Source organism: Trachemys scripta, chromosome 17 (genome assembly GCF_013100865.1).
Source record: "Trachemys scripta elegans isolate TJP31775 chromosome 17, CAS_Tse_1.0, whole genome shotgun sequence".
Taxonomy (NCBI): Eukaryota; Metazoa; Chordata; order Testudines; family Emydidae; genus Trachemys; species Trachemys scripta.
Window position 1 is genome coordinate 8,642,604 of NC_048314.1, and position 20,928 is coordinate 8,663,531.

Genomic DNA, 20,928 nt, shown 5'->3' on the forward strand with positions numbered 1-20,928 from the left:
TACAGAGTTAAAGAAGCAAGACACATAGCCTCAGGCAACCACTAGTGGCCTGTGGAGAACTGATTACTCATATGGTGCTAACTCTCCTCCTTGTTTCAACCTGTGAAATCATATTAGAAGGCGGCTAAATACCCCCTTTCCCCCGTTACTCATTTTCCACCTAAGTAGTCCGGCTGCTGCCATGGAAAAGGTCTGAGATCTCCAGTGGGATCGGAGGTGGCCCGTACATTCGTGAATGGGCGGGAAGCACCCACAGCAGGTGGTAACAGTACCTGGGTTTTCTGGAAGGCTTCCTTCTGGCCCGGAATTTTAAACCCAAATTTTCAAAAGCTGTCCCTGATTTTGGGTGCACAACTTGAAGCAGACACCTGATTTCCCGAGGCGCTGAGCACCCACGGGTCCCATTGATGCCAGTGGTGGGCGCTCGGCACCACTGAGAATCAAGCCCAAGGTGCCCAGAATCGGTGGTCACTTTGGAAAACATGGGTCTTGCAGCAGGTGTGCCTGCAACTGCATGCACTGGAGGAAGAGTCAGGAAAGATGTATGATTCACATCCGGGTTACCCAGCTTTGCTTCCCTTACTGGTCTTTTCCCCTGGCGCAACTCCAGAACCCACAGCCCTTTCAAAAGCAGCTGCAGGAGCCGGTTCTGAGCCGCTCGTATCATTACGACCTGCGTAACATTCCCTGCTACAATCAGACCCAATGGAAGAGAAAACATCTCTCAAGAGATAACTGGTGTTAAATTAGTATTTTGTTTTCTCTCAGGGCGTCAAACCACAGCCATCAACACAAACTCCCTACAACCCACATGAGCAGTGTGTCAAACTCCCTCCAAGCCACACAGGCAGAGTGGCAACTCCCAACATACCCCTTACAACCCAGCCAAACGGTGTGAAACTCCCCACCACACGCCCTAGGCCCTGGGAAAGCGGGAATCCAGGCCATTTTCATTTCGCAGTGACGCTGCCAAGACTCATTCATTCAGTTTTACTCATCAAACAGCTTCTTCTCTCACTGTTGCTCCTAATTAACACACCCCCGCCCCTGGAAAAACTCAAATTGGTTTCCTTGATCAAAACGTTCCCCTCCATCGCAACAAACACTGTTACTGTAGGTTGGCCCCTGACCCGGGCTGCATGGTGGTTACAGCAAGGCTGCTCAAGGATTCTGGGTGGGATGCTAGGCTATGGCTGATGTAGCTATGGGTCCGTGAGCCCAAGGGGGCTAACTGATTTTACTTGCAATTAGCTATAACGATAGTTAGCTTTGGTGCTAGGATCACATTGGTAGCAATGGAGGGGCAGAGGGAGTGCCTTGTGGTACTGCAGGTTTGGACTGGGACTTAGCGACTGTATCAGCTGGATCGGTAAACTGGAGGTGGGATCCCTGCTGGACGACTGCTGGTTGCTTGGGCTACTGGTGGTGAAGAGCTTAGAGGAATCCTGCTAAGAGGAAAGTCAGTTGGAAAGGATCCTGGGAGCCTAGAAATAACCACAGCAAATCAGATGAATGGTCCATCTGGTCCAGTGTCCTGCCTGACAGGGGGGGCCAGCTGCAGATGGTCAGAAAAGTGCCCGAAACCTCACAGGGGACAATTATGGAGTGGGCTGCCTACAGCCGGAGCATTGTGCCTGTATCAGCATGACCCTAGCAAGTGGTCATAGCGGGAGAAAAGGGGCACAGGGCTTTTAATTCAGACAAGTGGTCACTGAGAGCCCAGTTCTGCCAACCTCACTCATGCCAAGAAGTGCTTTGCTCCAGGAGTAACCCCAATGATTTCAGTGAGGGGTTACCAGCCAACCATGGTATTACGGTAAGCAAGGGAGACAGAATCAGGCCTCAAAGCATTGTGGACTGTGTTTTTGGGTGGGAAGGGGAGGAGTAGGGAAATCCATCCAACTCAGACATCTGAACACCCCCACCGAGGAGCTAGTCGAGTCTTTTTGGACTTGGATCCGCTCCAAGCTGCTCAGCTTTCCACGGCGATCCGACCCCACGTCTCTACTGCTGGAGCGACAAACCTGGGCAGGCGAGGAATCAGAACGCAAGGGTTTCTCAGCACCTACAAGTAAATGACGCTCCAGCCACGGGCAGGGCAGCCCAGAGAGAGCAAGAGGAACAAAACCTCCACTGCAAAGCTCAGACCAAGAAGCAATTTCACCCTCCAAGTTTGCCAAACCCCACAACAGCCCCGTTACCCAAAACCTGTCCCCTGCTTCCTGCGAGACTCTTCCCCGCTCCCCACATCCCTAAGGAGACAGAACTCCGCCACTTGTATTCTGCACCACAATGAGAATAACTTCAGTGACAGGGGCTACTTGCTACCTTCTGAACGGGTCTTAGAAAATCTGCTACCTGATCACTGTCTGTCTGGGCTGCTGTTGGCGGAACCCTTCCCATGTGGGGGCTGAGCAAATCCGAAAAATCAGCCCATAAATATCCTCCTCTTTGGCAGAGCTAGGCCGAAACCAACCCCGCCGGATCAAAACACCCCCCCAGACTTCCAGGCGGTCTCCAGCTCGGGTCAAACATCAGCCTTGGGAACAAACCTGGCGAGAGTTTGGACCTGGATCCACACTGAGGTTCAGGCCCATCTGACTCACTTAGCCACAGCCTAGGCAACAGCTATAAACAAAGCTGTGCTCACCACAGCACTCAGACCTGGCAGCCTCTTGCTTAACACGAGTCCCCCGCATGCTGCAGGAAATCCCCACTGAGGCAAAACAGGGCAACAGAAAGTCTAGCTGCTTTGGGGGCAGGGGCGACGTTAACTGTCAGGCCCAGGAGAGGCCGGGCGGCCAGGGGAGCAAGCCAGAGCGCACAGACAGGCAGTGGAACAAGCAGCTGTGGTGATGAGAGCACTCGAAATGCTCATGCAGCCTGGCATGCCCACCCCACACTGCATCCTGCTCCCCTTCTAGCCTCTCTAGCCTGCGTCAGCCCGTTTCTTTCTCAGCTCTGCTGCCTGGGACTGGGCTCTGAGCAAAGACCCCAGATATTCCAACCCACCAGCTGGCGAAGTGCCCGACATCCGGAGAGCACAGGGGCTGCCCCGTTGCCAGCAACCCTGGGGGAGCAAGGTTAGATGCACTCACCTGCTGCTGTCTGCCTTCTCCGTTAGCTGTTATAGGAGCCACTTTCCACACCTCCGAACGCAGCCTGGCTCCCTGCTTTGGGTCCCCAGAGCCGTGCAGTCCCGCGGAGCTCAGATCATCTCTTTCTTAAAGTCTCTCTCTGGCTCTCTCAAGCGCCCCTGGCTCCTCTCCAGCCTGTGCTGTCAGACGGAGGAGCCTCTCCCCACGCGCTCCCTCCCCGCCCCCAATCTCGCTTTCGAAGGCAGAAGCAGGAAGCGTGCAGGCAGATTTCCTACAAGTTTTCATGTGCGTGCGCGCAGACAAAACTTCTTAACCCTGTAGAGCCCTGCACAAGCCCCGTGTGCCCGGATAGTTCAGCCCGCCATCCTCACCTCTTCCTGCAGCCGTACTATAATCCCTTCCGGGGACTCCGTCTGAAACGCAGCTTTAAAACGGATCCACTATCTCTGGTGAATTGAGTGCTGGACTCTCACTCCTGGAGCTCGCTATCCACAGAGCAGGGGCAGCAGAGGAGGTGGTAGGGCCAAGCTCCTTCCATGCTGCTCGGCCAATGTGCCACCTCTAGGGGCAGCATTCAGTGCCCCCTGTGCATTCAGTTCTTGGCATCTCTGGTGATACCGCACAAAGATGCCTAGCTGCATATCTCCACAGAGGGGCCCCTGGTGAGAAAACCGGGGCCATCCCTACAATACGACAGGGCTAGCAGATGTCTCAGAGGTGTAGAGTGGAAAAAGCGACCGATGCTAAGAAACCAGGGACCATCCCTCCTAACCAGGGTTTGGCAGATATGAAATCAGCTTGTGCAACGCGGTCTCCTCTCTCCGGGGAGCTGAACGGCGAACGACCAACTTGTGTCATTGAATGACTCGGACGGTAACAGCCTTTGGTCGCTAATGACCTGCCTTTGGGGATGTTCATAGCGGGACACCCCTCCTTTGTAAAGTCAGCTCGGGCTGACTTGAGCTGGCTTTTAAGATTTCGCTCCTCCCGGGTTGCAGTTTCTGAGGTTCCTCTTAATATAAAGGGTTCCTTTGGGCGTCACGGGTTCCTTCTGACATCGTCTATGAAGTGACATCTTGTTGGGGGTCTCCGTTTCTACAGCGCCCCCCTCCCCACAGCATCTCACTAGCACACATGGATGTATCCTCGCCATACCCCAGGGCAGAGAAGTATCCTCCTCCCTGTTTCACGGATGGGGAAGTGAGGAACCCAAGGTCACATAGAAAGCCTGTGGCAGAGGCAGGACTTGGCCCCAGATCTCCTGACTGCTAGTTCTTGTGCCTTGACCACAAGACCAGGCCTCTTCCTACATTACTCCACGCCGCCGCCTGCATAGCGTGGTGCGGGCAGCTGATCTGTGTTTACGAGCAGCGCACGGCGCTTGTCTGTTCTGCCCCAGGGGTACGTGAGGAGGAATACGACACACACCAAAGTGAAGGGGTAGTCGGAGCTGTACAAGAGGTGGGTCTCCTTAAAGAGCAGCTCCGTGTTCTGACCCGTACGTCTCAAAAAAGTAAAGAAAATAGAAAACAAATGCCCCACGCAAGGCCAACATAAGCCTTGTTTTATTTGCCACATCCTCGGGAGCCTGCAACAGGACCCTTTTCATAAGGCGGTTTGCCCCCACACAAACTATTGTCTGGGGCATCTAGGCAGAGGACTGTTGCATGGGGGCTCCTCAGCCTAGATTCTATCTTTTTTTTAGCAACAAAAGGCCTACTGAGGGAGATGGCACGGTCTAGTGGATACAGCACTGGGATTCATGAAACCTGGATTCTATTTCCACCTCTACACTGACCTGCTGGGTGACCCTGGGCAAGTCGCTTCGCTGCTCTGTGCCTCAGTTTCCCCTCTCACCCTTTGTCTGTCTTGTTTATTTAGACTGTAAGCTCCTTGGGGCAGGGGCTCGCTCTTACTCTCTGTTTGTACAGCACCTAGCACAACGGGGTTCTGATCTTGCTGGGGACCTCCAGGTGCCATTGTAATACAAAAATTCATCAGCCTAATACTGCAGATGGGTCGGGGGCCTGTTAACGGGATGCAGAGCGTTTCACCATTAGGTTGCCACTTCAAATACAAGCCAGGTTGGTAGTGCCAAGGGCTTTGTGCTCACAGGCGCTGAGCAGCCACCCCACCAGCTGAAAGCAACGGGCGTTCTCTGGTTGGGCTTCGGTGGTCGTGGAGAAAAGAGTGGGTGCTCTCAGTCTGCAGCCATCCATTGTTAACTCTACCTGTGTGTTATAACCCTTCCCGCCACGCTGCGACCGTCTTGTCTATTTAGATTCTCCACTCTTTGGGGCAAGCCCCGTCTGCTATTCAGTGTTTGTCCAGCGCCTAGCACAATGGGGCCCCATTCTTGGCTGGGCTTTAGGCACTACCATAATCAATAGGATTCGCTCAATGGGCATTCTAGCGGATGGCTGTCCATATGACAGCTGTGGGAAGTCTCAGCAGGAGGCAGGGGATTGAATTAGACTGAAGACCGAACTGCCTCTGCCCCCCAAGAGGTAAGGCATCACGTCAGGGCCAAGGCCCATGGGCGAGACAGTGTGGGGGAACCTCGCCCTGCTACTGCGTCATGGCTAAGGCAGGAGGTGCCTTCGAAGAACTGTAGACAGAGGATTTGAGTGTCCAGGACGGCCGGGTCAGCACCTTTCCCCAGCAATACACTCGCACCGATTACATCACGTGCACACAGAGTATTTGAAATAACAGGGAAGCCACGCAGAGGGAGAAGAGGCTGGCTTTCAAACCGAACGCCCCTAGACCCGGGTCTGGAAGCAGTCTCCAGGCAGCGGTGACTAAGGACGGACGTTCTGCTCCTTCACACTTGCTGCTGTTCTAGGCTAAGGGGAAGCTCTCAGGACCCTAAAGTCTGGTATCAAAGCATGCCAGCTCTTCCCTGGGCGAGAAGGTGATAGCAGGCTCCAGGGGCCAGGTAGGAGACCCCCAGGCTCTGGACTGGAGGCTAAGGAGAGAGATGCGTCATGGGTATGTGGCATTACCTGAGTACTATTGTAGACAAGTCTCTGATTGTTCAGGATCGGGGCGTGATGTGACTCCTGCAGTTGTCTCCCCATCACCCGCTACCATCAGGCAGGAGCGCCAGGGGTGCCAATGCCTCCCAGCAGGATGCAAGGGGCAACATCATTTAGCGGCTGCCCAGGGGACAGGGAAAAGACAGGAATGACACACACTATTTTCTACATAGCAAGCGTTCACCGTCCGGGGCAATACCACCAGCATCTTGCAGTATGGGCCCACCCAACTCTTTCTATTGACATCTAAGGGTGCCGGATTGAGCCCTGGAAGAGGAAAAGGACTTTGAGAACCTGTAGTGCCGAGGAGCTGGGCTCAGAAAGAGAAGGGGCGGGAAGAGGTGCAATATGGGAATGAATTAGAGAAGGGCCAAGCGGCGTTGGTAAAATAAAAACTGACCCAAAACTTCACCCAAAACCGAAGCCCACACGATACAGGAAAGGCCGATTCTTTGTTTTTCACATCAGATCAGTCGCCAGGAGCATCCAAACTCTCACAGCCACCCCCTGCTCCCCGACACCCAGCTCTGCAGTGCCCGGAGATTTGGAGAGCTCCCACAGGGGGCACAGAAGCTGCCAAACTCTTTGGCGACGATCCCAGCTGAGCCATTGAGGCGTGCCCATTTCTGGAACAAATATTTGCATTAAAATGCAGCCCGGGGCCTCAGGCAGAGAGAAGCAGGGTTGGTCTGCGCAGCTCTGCGGCCTGAGCACTGTGTAATTACACACAATGGGGAGCAGAGAAGAGAGAGGTAATCATCACTCCCGGGAACAGCAGTGCTGTAATTGGCATGCTGGGGGCGTGTCATGTGCTGGCATATTCATGAGAGGGTAATTAAGCCCTTACTGTGTAATTAGCGATGAGAGGAGGACAACCCTCTGCAGCAATTGAAACCTCGGCATGGACTGGAATGTGCTTTGCTTTGCTGCGCTGCGGCCAGGACTCGGAGAGAGCTGCTGGACTCTAGCCAAAGAGCGCTGCTCTAGAACAGAGAGGAATGGACCCAATACTTCCAGCCACTTCTTCCTCGGTAGGGGCCGGGCAAAGTGGGCTCAAGACCGTCCCCCAAGTCTGTGCCGCGTGGTGATGGGACCATAGAAAGATTGGTCCAATGAATGGGGCACTTGATCTGCCACAGATCTGGGCAAGTCACTTGGCCTCTCTGTGCCTCAGTTTCCTATTTGTAACATGGGGATAAACAGCACTACCTTATCTCAGAGGGTAGTGTAAGGATAAATACATTCAAGAGTGTAAGGTGCTCAAATACTCCAGTGATGGGAACCCTACACACCCCTAAGGTGGATGGAAATCACTCCTGCTGTATCTTTGAATGGGGACACGCCCTCGTTCTCCATCACCATCCCGTATATCCGCTGTGGGCCAGACGCACCCAAGAGATGTAGTCACGGTGGCGGCGGGAACCCTGCTAGCCTCTGCTCTTCACTGCATAGGGGAGCTGCTCAACCGTTTCCCTTTCATATCCCAAGACAGGCCATGATGCTGGTACCCTCCCAGATCAGACCCGCTTTGGAGATGGAGCCCCAGCCACACTGGGTTTGTGCTGGAGTGAAAGGACACAGGGCCCGGTCCAAAGCCCACCGACGTCAAGGGAAAGAGTCAAAGGGCTTTGGATCAGCCCCATTCTGCTGGACGGAGCGGCCGCAGGAGCTTACGAACGAGTCAAAGGGAACTGCGAGGGCTCTGATAGCTCAAGGTGGATGCCAAAGGGCAGGATGTTGCTTGTTCTGGGCCTAATCCCTGAATTCTGTACACACAACTCCCAGCCGTGCTGGGCATGCCAGGAATTCAGGATCAGGTCCCTTGGGGAATTAAGAGTGGGGCTTCAGGCTCGGTCTGGCACCAGAACACATTCTGCCCTTTGTTTTCATTTTTTTTCATTTTTTTTTTTTTATTTTCTCAGCAAATCCAAATGCTACCCAATGGGAGTTGTGAACAGGGAGGGTGACCCCAGGAACAGCGTGCCGGGTCCTTCATCGGAGCAGAATGCAATTCCCAAACGGGTCCAATGCAGCGCAGATGGCAACTCCACTTAGGAGAAATCCTCTGTTCACGGGGACGTTACTTTGACTTCCCTCTTATTCTAATTATAATTGTTAATGAGCTGTACTGCGGTAGCACCAATGAGCCCCAGTCGATGGTCTACATCAGGGGTAGGCAACCTATGGCACGCGTGCCGCCTTCAGCACGCGAGCTGATTTTCAGTGGCACTCACACTGCCCGGGTCCTGGCCATTGGTCCAGGGGGCTCTGCATTTTAATTTAATTTAAATGAAGCTTCTTAAACATTTTAAAAAACCTTATTTACTTTACAGACAACAATAGTTTAGTTCTATATTATAGACTTATAGAAAGAGACTTTCTAAAAACATTAAAATGCATGACTGGCACGTGAAACCTTAAATCAGAGTGAATAAATGAAAACTTGGCACACCACTTCTGACAGGTTGCCAACCCCTGGTCTACATAATGCTTAGGGATGGTCATACTTAGTCTTGCCTTGAGTGCAGGGGACTGGACTATAAGACCTCTTGAGGTCCCTTCCAGTCCTATGATTCTATGAAAAAAGATGATCGCTGCCTCTAAGAACTTGTAATCCAGGGGTCCCCAACGTGGTGCCCGCTAAGTGCACCCGCGTACTGGCCGGCGGACGAGCATCCGCCGAAATGCCGCGTCATCCAGATGCATCGCCACCAAAATGCTGTCGATTTTCGGCAGCGACGCCTCTGGATGACGCTGCTTGTCGGCAGCGACATCTATTGACGTTGCCGCTTGTCGACGGCATTTCGGCGGATGCTCGTCTGCCGCCACGGTCCTCCGTGGCTCATCGTCTGGGGCCCGCCAGATGAAAAAGGTTGGGGACCACTGTTGTAATCTATAATGCCTTGTCTCCACTTGGAAAAGTGACTGCCTTTAGGTTAGGCATAGCCCACATGGACTAGCTAAGCCCAAACTAAACACACGCTTTTCCCCCCACCTAAAAATATAACCCGGGCACTGCACTGAATCTATCTGGGTATTCCGTTCTGCTAGAAGCGAAGTTGCCCCAGATTTGGAGTTGCCGTAATCAAGTTCCACTGTACCCCAAAGCCAAAATAAACCCACTTGAAATCAAATCAAAACAGTGAAAGGAAACAGGCATGTTAAGAACAGAACTCTTATTGCTAATAAGGATGGGGGACAATGAAACGATTCTGTCAACGTTCTGGACAGGAGCAATGTTTTGATAGAGAAACGGAAGGAAATGACTGGGCATTGGGCAGGATACAAGCCCTGAAATTGTTTGTGTGCCTTATTGTGTACACGTTAAAAGAGGGTTTAAAACAATTAATGTTTCCTATCAGTGTGAGTAACAAACACCTGAGATTGTTGCAGTGAGAGAATACAGAAGCTCTGAGGAGTGGCACCTTTTGTTTGTTGTGTCTGTGCAGTGCCTAACCCAATAGGGCTAAGGTCTCTAGGCATTGCCATCATCCCAAACACTGGGGCAAATTCTCAGCTGATGGAGACCGGCATAGCTCCAGTGACCTCAATGGAGTGAGACTGATTTACACCAGCTGAAGATCTGGCCCCTAATTCGCTTTTTGACGTTTATGTTTGGTTTTGCCCCAATGGTATGGAACGGCGTCCCGGCACCGTTTGTGAGAGCCAGTATGGCGTTCCAGTGTTTCTCATTACCAGGCCGCCATCTCTCCTTCAGGAGTGGGGAACCGGGTCACTAATCCTGTCACGCTTCCTCCCTTCCTCTGCCATTCACCCCCACACGCTCGCTCCAGACAATTACATACCCCACTATGTCCCATAAATAGACAACCCTGGACATCCCCGAAACAGATCACCCGCAAAGTCCCTCTCCCCCAGAGACACACCCACTATATCCCCCAATATGCTCTCACCCACACACTATATCCCCTTACCCAGAAGCTCATCCCAAACACGTCCCCATCACCCGATCACCCCATGTACCACAACCCCCAAACATGCCCTCATCCATCCACAGCCTCCCCCCGGCATATCCTCATGCTGTCCACCTCCCTTCATCAGACACACACCCCGCCACAGTCCTTGAAACTGTGAGTTCCCCCACACTACTTTAGGGGGGGCTAGAGCACAGGACTCGACTGGTCAGTTTCTCTCATTTCTGGTCAGTTTCACTTGTTCACCTGCACTAGCATAATCCTGCAATGTCTGAGTTGCAAAGGGCCTTGCTAACTGTCATGATTTTATTGAGAGTCTTGTGATACTTGGTGGTTTTCTGAAAGCCCCAGCTACTGAAGTTCATGTTTTCGTGAGAATCTCAGCTTTCCTTTTATCAAATATGAAATTTCTGGCCCTCCTGGTCGCAGAGCAAAGTTTGAAAACGTAAACCCTTATATGCTCAAAAATCACAGGGCAAACAAAAGATTTCCAATATTTTTGATGTTGTTGTTGTTTTAATCTCATGATTCTTTGAGTACCTAGGTTTGGCAATACTGCAAACACAGAGGAAGATTAAAATTAATTAAAAAACCCTCTTTCTGTATGAATTCTTCTTGCAAACTTATGTGTATTGACTTGGGTTTGGTAAAAGATGATTGTTTTACAAAACCTAACCTGAGAACCAAATTTGCTCTTTCCCGCTAACCTATAAGCAGATGATACATACGATCACAGTGACCTTTGGCTGAAACTCAAGAACCGTTTCTCACCTCTTCTCCGGAAGTTAAAAATCAGAAGTCACTTTGGGAGGGGGGCGGGGGAGGGGTGGTCTCCAGTCCTGGCCTGGGAGTGAAAATGAAAGAGACAGGAAGGACCGGTAGAAATGATCAGATTAGAGTAGACACCCTGCCTGCCCTCCCCTTCTATGAGAGAAAGGGAAGCGGTGTAGGTTTTTTTGCTGCAGCAAAAAGAGTGATGGAAAAGGGAACCACGACTGTTTGAGACAATAAATAACAAGTAGCAAAAGCATAACATAAGAATTGGGAATCCTTCCAACCCCAGCGACCCTGAGGGTGACCGCAGATGAGAGGGGCTAGGGAGTACGATCTGCCAGCCAAACAGGGCTTTGCTCAGCAGTCTGTCCGGGCATCACACACAGCAGGACGCTGACAGCTGACTGAAAGGGGAAGTAACGGGAAGGGAAAGCACCCCGCCCCCACTTCGAGAAATCAGCCTGGCTCTGATAATCTGCATTATCCATCGCTGGCTGCAGGCTGCTCGCCCCCACACACATGCAGACAAAAGCCCCATGCACCAGGCGTTCCCTTTGCTGGGAAGGCGTCGGCTGAGCTGGGAACATGACCCAGCAGAGTCTTGCTGGAGGCAGGCAACGCTTGGAGTACCTTCACGTGAGCGCCAAGGCAATCACTGCATTTATTGGGTCCTTCCTTCTCTGTGCCCCTGGATGTCTGTTACTTTCTCCCATGCACTGCCCGGCCGATGCACCTCTGCTACTCCTGCCTGGTCCGTGCGCTGCTCTGCCAATATCCCGCAGTCCTGACTCAGAGCGTTCCTCTGCTACTCCAGCCCTGGGCTCCCCTCCCCTCTACAACCCAGCTTTGCCAGTGCACTCTTCTATAGAATCCTAGACTATCAGGGTTGGAAGGGACCTCAGGAGGTATCTAGTCCAACCCCCTGCTCAAAGCAGGACCAATCCCCAGACGATTTTTACCCCAGATCCCTAAATGGCCCCCTCAAGGATTGAACTCACAACTGTGGGTTTAGCAGGCCAGTGCGCAAACCACTGCGCTATCCCTCACTCAATCCCGTCCTGCAGTCCTCTGCTAGCCCAGCCCAGCCCGCACACTGCTCTGCCAACAACGCACCTCAGCACTGCTCGACTGGGCCACAGCTCTGCCAAAGGGCTCTGGAGGGATAAACTTCCAGCTCCCCTCCGAGCCGGTCGCCCCCCCAAGCAGTTCATCTCAGAGCGAAAGAGAATTCCAAGCGAGACATTAAGCCTCACTTCAGGCTGAAGGTAGGGGAGCCAACGAAGGAGGGGAGGGGGAGGCTAGAAGGCCAACCAAAAGGGCCTGCCCCACTTTCCGAACCACCAGTCCTCCAACAACCCAGGTCCCTTCCCCTAGAACAGGGATCGGCAACCTTTGGCATGCAGCCCATCAGGGAAAGTCCCTGGCGGGCCGGGGCGGTTTGTTTACCTGCAGCGTCTGCAGGTTCAGCCAATCGCGGCTCCCGCTGCCCGCAGTTCGCCATTCCAGGCCAATGGGAACTGCGGGAAGTGGTGTGAGCCGAGAGACGTGCTGGCCGCCACTATCCGCAGCCCCCGTTGGCCTGGAATGGTGAACCACGGACAGTGGGAGCTGCAATCGCCGAACCGTCCCGGCCTGCCAGCGGATTTCCCTGATGGGCCGTGTGCCAAAGGTTGCCGATCTCTGCCCTATAACATTCCTCCCAGACAGTCTTCCCCACCTTGCCACACGTCACCTGCCCAGCGAGAGCCCTTGGAAAAGTGTATTGGTTTGGAGATTAAACACCTGGCTACCCTAACTATCCCCGTGGGCTACGGCAAAAACCGACGGCACTTGTGACCCCGTTCTCTGGAAGGGAGCGGCAAAGCAAGGGGGGCACGTATAGACCCCTCGGGACACCCGGCCGATGGGCTCGGTTCACGGGACGGAACACTGGTTTGAACCCGGTGCCATAAGAGCGGATCATAAGACCTAATTCTCTGCATGGAGAGGGGCAGTGGCCAGACTCTCATTGCTGGCTTGTCAAACCCTGGAGAGGGAGCAAAATCCCCAGGGACGTGTCTCCTTGAGAGATGGGCGAGGGATTCTCCCAGACACGTCTCCATCTGTCCTCTCAGCTGAGCAAACACAATCCCAGCTCAGGAATGAGACGAGCTGAGCAGTTCGTTAGCCCGAGGCGCAGAGAGTCCGAGAGAGGCGTCTAGCCAACACCCTGCTCTCATCTGGACCAGACTCCTGCCTCCTACCACAACTAGGGGGCCTAGAGGAGAAGGAGGCCAGAGACACCTGCTAATAAAGTCCAAGGAAGCCCCGTTAAAGCCCAGCCCTGACTCCCTGCTGCCCGTCTCTCAGGTTCGCCTCAGGGAAGGTTTTTCTCTTAGCAGCCAAGGAGTCTGCAGGGGAGTCAGTTTAGGAAGAGGCGTGTCCCAGCTACACGGCACTAACACGCCCATCCGCTGTGTCAGCCGGGTGGGGCTTCGCTCCCAGAGCAGGGCGGGGCAGGGCACTTACTGGAGCAGCACGAGGGTCCCGGGGGTGTCGCCCAGAGGCGTAAGAGGAAGGTGAACTTGGGAATGGAAGGGCTTGATCCTGCAGCCACCGAAGACAGTGGGAGCAGGAGCAGGCTCGGAATTAGGCAGATCCCGAGCGAACAAACCACACGAGTCCCAGGGCCGAGAGGGGAGCCCAGGAGCCATGATCTCGATGTGGACTTTGGCTTTGCTGCTGAGAAGAATGCCAAAGCAGAGGGGCAGGCACCCCGGTCCCGCTAGGAACCGGACCGAGACCCCTTCCCCAGCGGGCAGCCTGGCTCTGCCCTGAGTTGGGCAGAGTGGAGGGATGAGGAAACAGCTGTATTTCCACATGAGCTGCAAGAACATCCAGGCGAGCAGAAGGCAGAAGAAAAACTGCCCGTGGCCCGGGGAAAAAAACCGGAACAAAGAGCAGAGCTAAAAAACCAATGGGATGCCAGAGGACATGGCCATGGGAACAGAGGCACGTACACTGCCTGTCTCCCTGCTTGGGCACAGGCAGCGCCTCCTCTCCCCTCCCCAACTACCACAACCCCTCCCTGGGCACTCCCACCTTTCAAGCTAGGCGCAGCCTGCACCCTCCTTTTCCTCTCTCCTCGATCCCCATGGGCACAGGCTCTGTCCCCCCTTTTCCAACCCCAATGATCTCCAGCCCTGACTCATCCCAGTGCCAGTCTCGGGGCAGCGTTTCTGTAAAGCAGGATATAAGGAATTGCGAATCATCCCACCTCCGTTCATTTAGCTGTGAGCCCTCATTAGCCAAGCCATTTCTCAGCATGGGCATGACCCCAGGAAACAGGCCCAAACCAGCATGATCCCATGAAGCGGGCAGCGGGCACAAATTTACCTCTGCTCAGGAACCCTCCGCGTTGCAGTGAACCCATTTAGCTGCCCCAGAAAAGCATCCCTAACAATTCCATCCCTACAAGAGAAAGCTGCTAGATTTCCCCCAATCCTTCAGAGGCTGCCACAGACCCAGAGAAATTAAGTCCCTCCAGGTCTTATGCACGCTGATGGCAGCATAAAGCCGTTTAAGCTTGATTGTTGCTAGCAGGGCTCGAGCACGGATTCCCTGATGCAGTAGCGACCGGGATTTTCTTTGCTATGGAATATCCCCCACAGCTGGTTCTCAAACCCTTGTCTGCAATGGGGATTTAGCCACTGGTGTAGCTACATCAGTGCAAATGCCTAGGTGCTTGCACTGGTGCAGCTACGGTAATGGACCTGCATGAGCGTCTAAAGCCTCCACTCTAGGCAAGACCTAAAATCAAAACCAGAATCCTGCTGGCGACCACCACATTTAAATCCAGCTATTGCTGCGTGGTTCGGTCCCCACTGTGGGCTGGACCACAGCATAAGCTTTATCAAAGACACATTTTTCTAAGCGCCAAGTGCTTTTTATTACCGAAAGCCTGGTCAGCATCTCAAGGCATGCACCCCTCCCCAGGAGGAGAGAAGAAGGGAAATAATCCAACACGTCTGTGGGCCCAGGATTTTACTATGCTGCACACCGTGGCTACTGGGAGCTCCATATTTAAGGTGGGAGAGAATTTTCACCCTCCTTCCCCAAACATAGGCCCTTAGTACTACAACGAAAGAAAATCTCCACTAACTGGTAGCAGTATAAGACGTAGGACACATAGTCAAGCTTCTAATTCCATCAGTAGAATGTTTTCTCTCTCTCTCACACACACACCCACACCCTGCATTTTCATTTATGATGATTGTGCTGAGCCAGCTGGCCCACTCCTGCTTTATTTTACATGTTGATTTCAAGGGGACCAGTCGTGTACGTAAAGTTAAGCGCACGTGTCAGCGACTGCAGCGCTGGAGCCCCTATATTTACACCATGTTGTACATCAGTCCCCTGCATCAAGCCCTTTGTGTGTGCGCCGTTATCCCCAGCTTCCTTTTCTCCTAGGAACTTAAAGAGAAATCGAGTTTCCTCCCAACCCCCAGCGGTGGGCAGCCCAGCTGTGCTTTCACTTTTGGCACATCCACCTCCCTGCTGCAATTACCCTGCTTAGAAATACTTGCCCTCTCTGTAATCTATCCAAAGATAGTATCAAAATGAGCAACCCAGCAATGCACAGGGTTGGCGGCAGCAGCAATAATCCATCTGGATGCTCACCTGATCCACCCAGCCATAAAACCGACATGGTCTCCTTTATCCTGTCACACTCATCTTGCCCCTTGGCCATGCAAAAGATTCCCGCCGGAGTTGAAGGGCCAGATTCTGATCTCACCCCAGTGTAAATCTGCAACCATGCCATTAAAGTCCACCAGCATAACCGAGATCAGAATCTGGCCCACAGACTCTGCAGCCTTTTCTCTTTCCTCTCCCTGAGCAATGCTCACTAAAAAGGAACGCTACCGGGTTAAATATGGTCCAAAATATACGTTTTGTGAGTTCAAGTCTTTACACCACCTTAGACCAACAGAAATGTTTCCAAGATTTAATACAAACACTTTTCACTGGACTTTAAAAATGAAACACCATTCACCCTCTGTACCATTTGTATGCCAAAGGTTGCAGGGCCCTGCTAGTGGAATGTGAAACTGACCCAATACAAAAAGTGAAACTGACTAGTCAAAACTGACCATTGCAATCCAGGGAAGTTAGGAGGCTAAATACCTTTGAGGATCTAGGCCAGGTTGTCTAAAGTTAAAGCCCCATATATGGTCACCTTAAGCAGTGTTGCCAGCTCTTGCAATAATCTTGATATCTGGTGTTTTACTTAAAGCCCAGGCCTGTCAACTGAGGAAGTGAGAATCTCAGCGTTCATTATTTAAAAGAAGTAGTTCCTAGTCCTCCTGGTTGCAGAGAAAAGCCCGAAAACATGCTTCGAGTGAAACCCTAAAGGCTCAGCAACTAGAAAGCAAGTGGAAAGATAACCCCCCATTTTGTTATTAATTACATCATGTTTCAGACAATGATATGATTTTTTTTTTTTTTTTTTTTGAGGCCTGACTTGTGATTTTTGAATGCCTGGGGTTGGCAATCCCGCAAAAGTGGCCCAGTTTTCCAAAGGCACTGAGAACCCGCAGCTCCCATTGTTCGCAGTCGGATCTGAGGGCACTCAGCATCCTTGACGATCATGTTGCCGTTCTTTAAACGATTATATATGGGGCCAAGCATTAGTAATAATGAAATACCTAGCTTTTATCTAGCGCTTTTCATTTATAGACTCCAAAGTGCTTTCCAAAGGGATGGCATTCCACTATCCCCGATTTACAGATGTGGAAACTGAGTCACAGAGAGGGGACGTGACCTGCCTAAGGTCATCCACCAGGCTAGTGGCTGTGCCAGGAATACAACCCAGGTCACCTAAATCCCCCGTTCTCTGTCCACTAGGCCATACTGCCTCCCATTAGGCACCCCACTTTAAAAATTTTAGCTTGGACAGTGAAAATAGATCTGAGTGAAACACAAAAAAGAAACTAACAGAATAAAGAGTGAAAAATACACTTTAAAAACACCTTTTCCATTTAATCATCTAATGTCTCATTATGGCAAATAGAGAAGGAAGTTTTCTGCAGGATTTTTAAACCCGCCAGTGTGCCTTGAGTGTTAACTGAAGCTGTAAAGGGAAACTTGATAGAATGATACCCCCTTGTATCTGGACATCTTCATACTCCCAGGCCTCAAGCACTCTCAGCACATTCCATATTCAGTTTGAGTTTTTGTCTATGCCACTATCATTAACGGCACGTCAGCATTTCCAGTCAAAACCTCTAGCTTGGGGGATTTTAAGTAGACCATAAGAATGTGTCCTGGCTGAAATCTGGCACAGGGAAATTCTCAGTACAGTAGGGAATTATGCCTGGCTTATAAAAATATATATATGTATAGACTGAAGTTGTATGTGTATAAAAGAAAGGAAATAAATGACAAACAAACGCTAAAAGTTATTTCTTAATTCATAAACTATTGTAATTTAAAATTAATGGAACATTTATCGTGGAATAAAGTTCATAATAGCTCTTCTCTAGCATTTTGCATTAGTAGATCTCAAAGTGCTTCACTAAGGAGGTCAGTGTCATTATCCCCATTTTACAGATGGGGAATCTGAGGCGCAAAGTGGGCAAGTGACTTGCACAAGGTCACCCAGCAGGCCAGGGGCTGAGCTGAAAACAGAGCCCAGGTCCCCTGAGTTCCAGTCCTGTGCTCTATCCTCTCGAGTGTGGCCTCGCATCCCTTATATTAACACACACAAAACCTTCATTTCGTGACAGGTGAGGCCCCAGCAAGGCGCCCCCCACTCTCCCTAAATCTTCAAAGCATGGCAAGAAGAAGCTCAGGGGAAAGTCCCCCGCAGTCCTTGCCACCTTGCAATGCCGACAGTGCTGTCAAGGACACTCCACCAAGCTTTGCATCCATCTCCAACAGGCATTGAAAAGCAGCACAGGTCTTATCCTCCAACAGCCCAGGCACTCTAACCTCATACCTTAATACCGACTTTGCACTCTATTGTACCAAGAGCCTGGCACATCCGGCTGGCTTGCAGCCCACACCTTTCCCTCCAACGGATCATCCCGAGTGCATCAGAAATGACACCGAATGTTCTTCACCATCTCCAGAATATAGGCCCCTGGGGTAGAGCGTAGCAGGCATTCTGAGCCAGCAACTATAGACATGGGTGTTTTTCCAGCTCCAACCCCAACCCTCTTTTAAAAACAGTGACGTAAAATCCCAAATGAAACCACAGGGGGCAGTTTTAGGCTGGCAGTGGCAGGGTGCAATTCATTACCCAAGTAGGGATTTACCCATCACCAGGCCTTTAACTACATCTCCTGTAAAAGTGCCCTAGGATCTGTAAGGCATGGACTTTGGTTTGGCAGCTAAGATGAGAGCTGCAGTACATTTCTTCCCCACTATCCCCCTTAGAAATGTGCTAAGGGATTATCCGCTGTTTACTCTGCAAGGACCTGGTCCCGTTTATCTGGCTCATGTGAGCGGTGCCCTTGAGTCCATCAGCTCGACTCACTCGGGGGACACGTAAAGGGTCTAACACAAAGCCCAATGGAACGACTGCCACTGACATCAGTGAGGTGAAGATTTGGCCCTAATTCGACCGCCTGTGACCTACCCAGTCAGTAACCTGCGAGGGAAAATGCCTGCAGCTGCATAGGCCTTGACATGAGATCAGCTGCGGCTGAGCACAAATAAAGCCAAGCATCTGGCCAGATGTGCAGCCTGCGCTTTGCACCTCCTGCCTTCTTTGCCTGGAACTCTGACCCTAGCAGGGGTAACGCCCTTATCTCAGCACCCACAAGTTGCACACCTAAAAACCTGGCAGCTTGCCATGCAAATCCTGGGCCGTGTCCCCCTCCCTATCATGGCTGAAGCGATGTTGGGTTTATTTCAAACCTTCTGAACTTCCCAAAGCCCCAGTGGTGCTCAGTGGTGAATGGGGATTAGCGTGCATGCGCTTGGGGTGTTCGGCACTGATCTTCAGGGTAATTCCAACACCAGGAGGATGCGAGGTCATCACACATCACTCTAATGCAGCTTGACAAGTCTCCCTGCCAGTAATGCTGCTCCGGACGCTGGCCTTAATCCCTGTCTAGATACAGCTGTCACCACCAGCAAGAGAAAGCCTCCGGTAGATCCCCTTCCAACAGCAGGGCTGGGAAGAAGCAAATGGGATGGACCACACAGATGGCAGGAAAAGGGACCATAGGGCAAAGTGATGGGGCAGAAAGCATGGTGGAGAACTCTCAGATTACATTTTATATGAAAGGTACATTTTAAAAATAGTTTATAAAGGGTTAATAAGTGATGAGCTGGTGTTTTAACAAATGGTTAATCAACTGCTATAGGACCAGTTGATTCTGTAACAAGTGATGAACTATTTATTCAAACATCTATTCATCATTTAGTAACTGTTTTTGAAATGTACCCTTCCTCTAAAGTGTGGCCATCTTATGAATTCTGGGGTGCTGTTAATGGCCCATGTTTAAGGAAATAAGTATTTTTAAAGCTCTTTTTTTCCCTCAGAAATAAAGGGAACTGAAACTCAAACCGGCCCTTGCAACATCCTCCAGGCAACTACATGCAGGGCTAAATACCAATGTCTTGAAATCCCCCTATTCAGCCCCAGCCTTGACTTACTGCCACATTTCCCGTCAGTGAGCAGAGCAAACTGATGAAAGGATCATGAAATCGTCTTGCCATGCTCTTTAAGAATAAACTTTAAAGTGCAGCAGACTTTATGAGCTGAAAGAGACTTTAAAAAATATGTACAAGTTCCACCCCTGGCAGTAAACGTACTTTAAACAGTTGCCTGTTTATAAAGGAAACATGCATAAAGCCCATAGTGGGGGGAAAATCTTTGGACCTTTTGAAGGCAGCTTGGATTTTAGTTGCCAGTTTGCTCAGCTGGCCTTTTTGTTGAATGCGTAATATAGGAGTCCTGATCCTCGCTCTCTAACCACCAGAATACGCTCCCTTTAAGCAAGGGGTCCTACGATCTAATTCCCCTGATCAAAGCAACAGAACATACCCCCTCAAAAAACAGGAGTTCTGACTTCCGCTCTTTTGGTCTAACCCCCAGATTACAACACCCCATCCCCTGGATTCCGTTACCACCATGGAGTCCTGCTTCCCAGAGCCCTGCTTTAACTACCAGACATCACGGCCCAGATCCAGGACTCAAATCCAGGAGTCCTGACTCCTAGAGCTCTGCTCATCACCAGACAACAGCCCCCCCACATGCCCTCTTTGTCTCCCCTGAGACTAATATCCATAATAACCAAGCCGCTTTCCCGCCACTGCCTCCCCCAGAGACCAAGGAGCAAGGGAAGGGGTATACAGGTTTCTGGGTGAGGGAAGCGGATTAGCTGAATCACAGGTTCTTGTCAAGCAAGTCATTAATGCTTGGAGTGTCTCCTTGGTTGCCTAGTGAGCTTCACACACACAAACCAGCCAGCATGCCATGGCACTTCTAGGTAACCAACAGCAACCAAGGCTTCAGCTCCGGGACACACACACCAAGATCTGTTGCATGAAGCTGAGATTCTTGTAAAGACCCCCCCCCCCCCCCCCACACACACACACCTTTTTCTTCTTCTTCGGTTTTAAGAGTCTTCTGCACCTTGAAACACGAAGGTAACAGCAAGAAGAAACCAAAACAAACTCACTCAAACCAGAGGTGGCTGCCGCATTTGTCTCTGTACATGGCCAGATGTGCACAGTTTGTTCATTTTTAAGCCCGTTTTTTAAAAGTCTCCCCCCCCCACCTTGTGGGAGGAAGGATTTTTCCGGGGGAGGCATTTTGACAGTCTCACTCCGGATTAAATCTCTGCCCCACAGATTTGCTAGTCAACTTCCGAACCTCCTCCCACTGCGAACGCACATGGAATTTTGCCGCGCGGCGGGCAGCTGGGAACGCAGGAGAGGGGTGAACCCCCGGCCCCCTGCTCGCCGTGCCCGCAGCTGGGCTCTCACCTGAGCAGCCGCTGGTTCGAGTCCCCCTTGCACCGGACCGAGCAAAGTTTCTCCCGCGCTCCCCTCCTCAGTCAATTTCCCGGAGTTACAGCTGGCAAACAATAG

The 20,928-nt window shown here is 51.6% G+C and overlaps 1 protein-coding gene across 2 annotated transcripts in view; it reads right to left on the reverse strand.

The window, feature by feature from the left end:
* AKNA (AT-hook transcription factor) overlaps positions 1-20,928 on the reverse strand; it is a 78,538-nt gene extending 57,610 nt beyond the window's left edge. The window contains exon 1 of one of the 2 annotated variants that reach the window (XM_034793923.1): positions 20,824-20,928. The gene's annotated coding sequence lies outside the window, so the exon portion shown is untranslated. Of the gene's footprint in view, positions 1-3,098; positions 3,280-20,823 lie in introns of those variants that run through there. The other variant, XM_034793922.1, reaches the window with a different exon arrangement.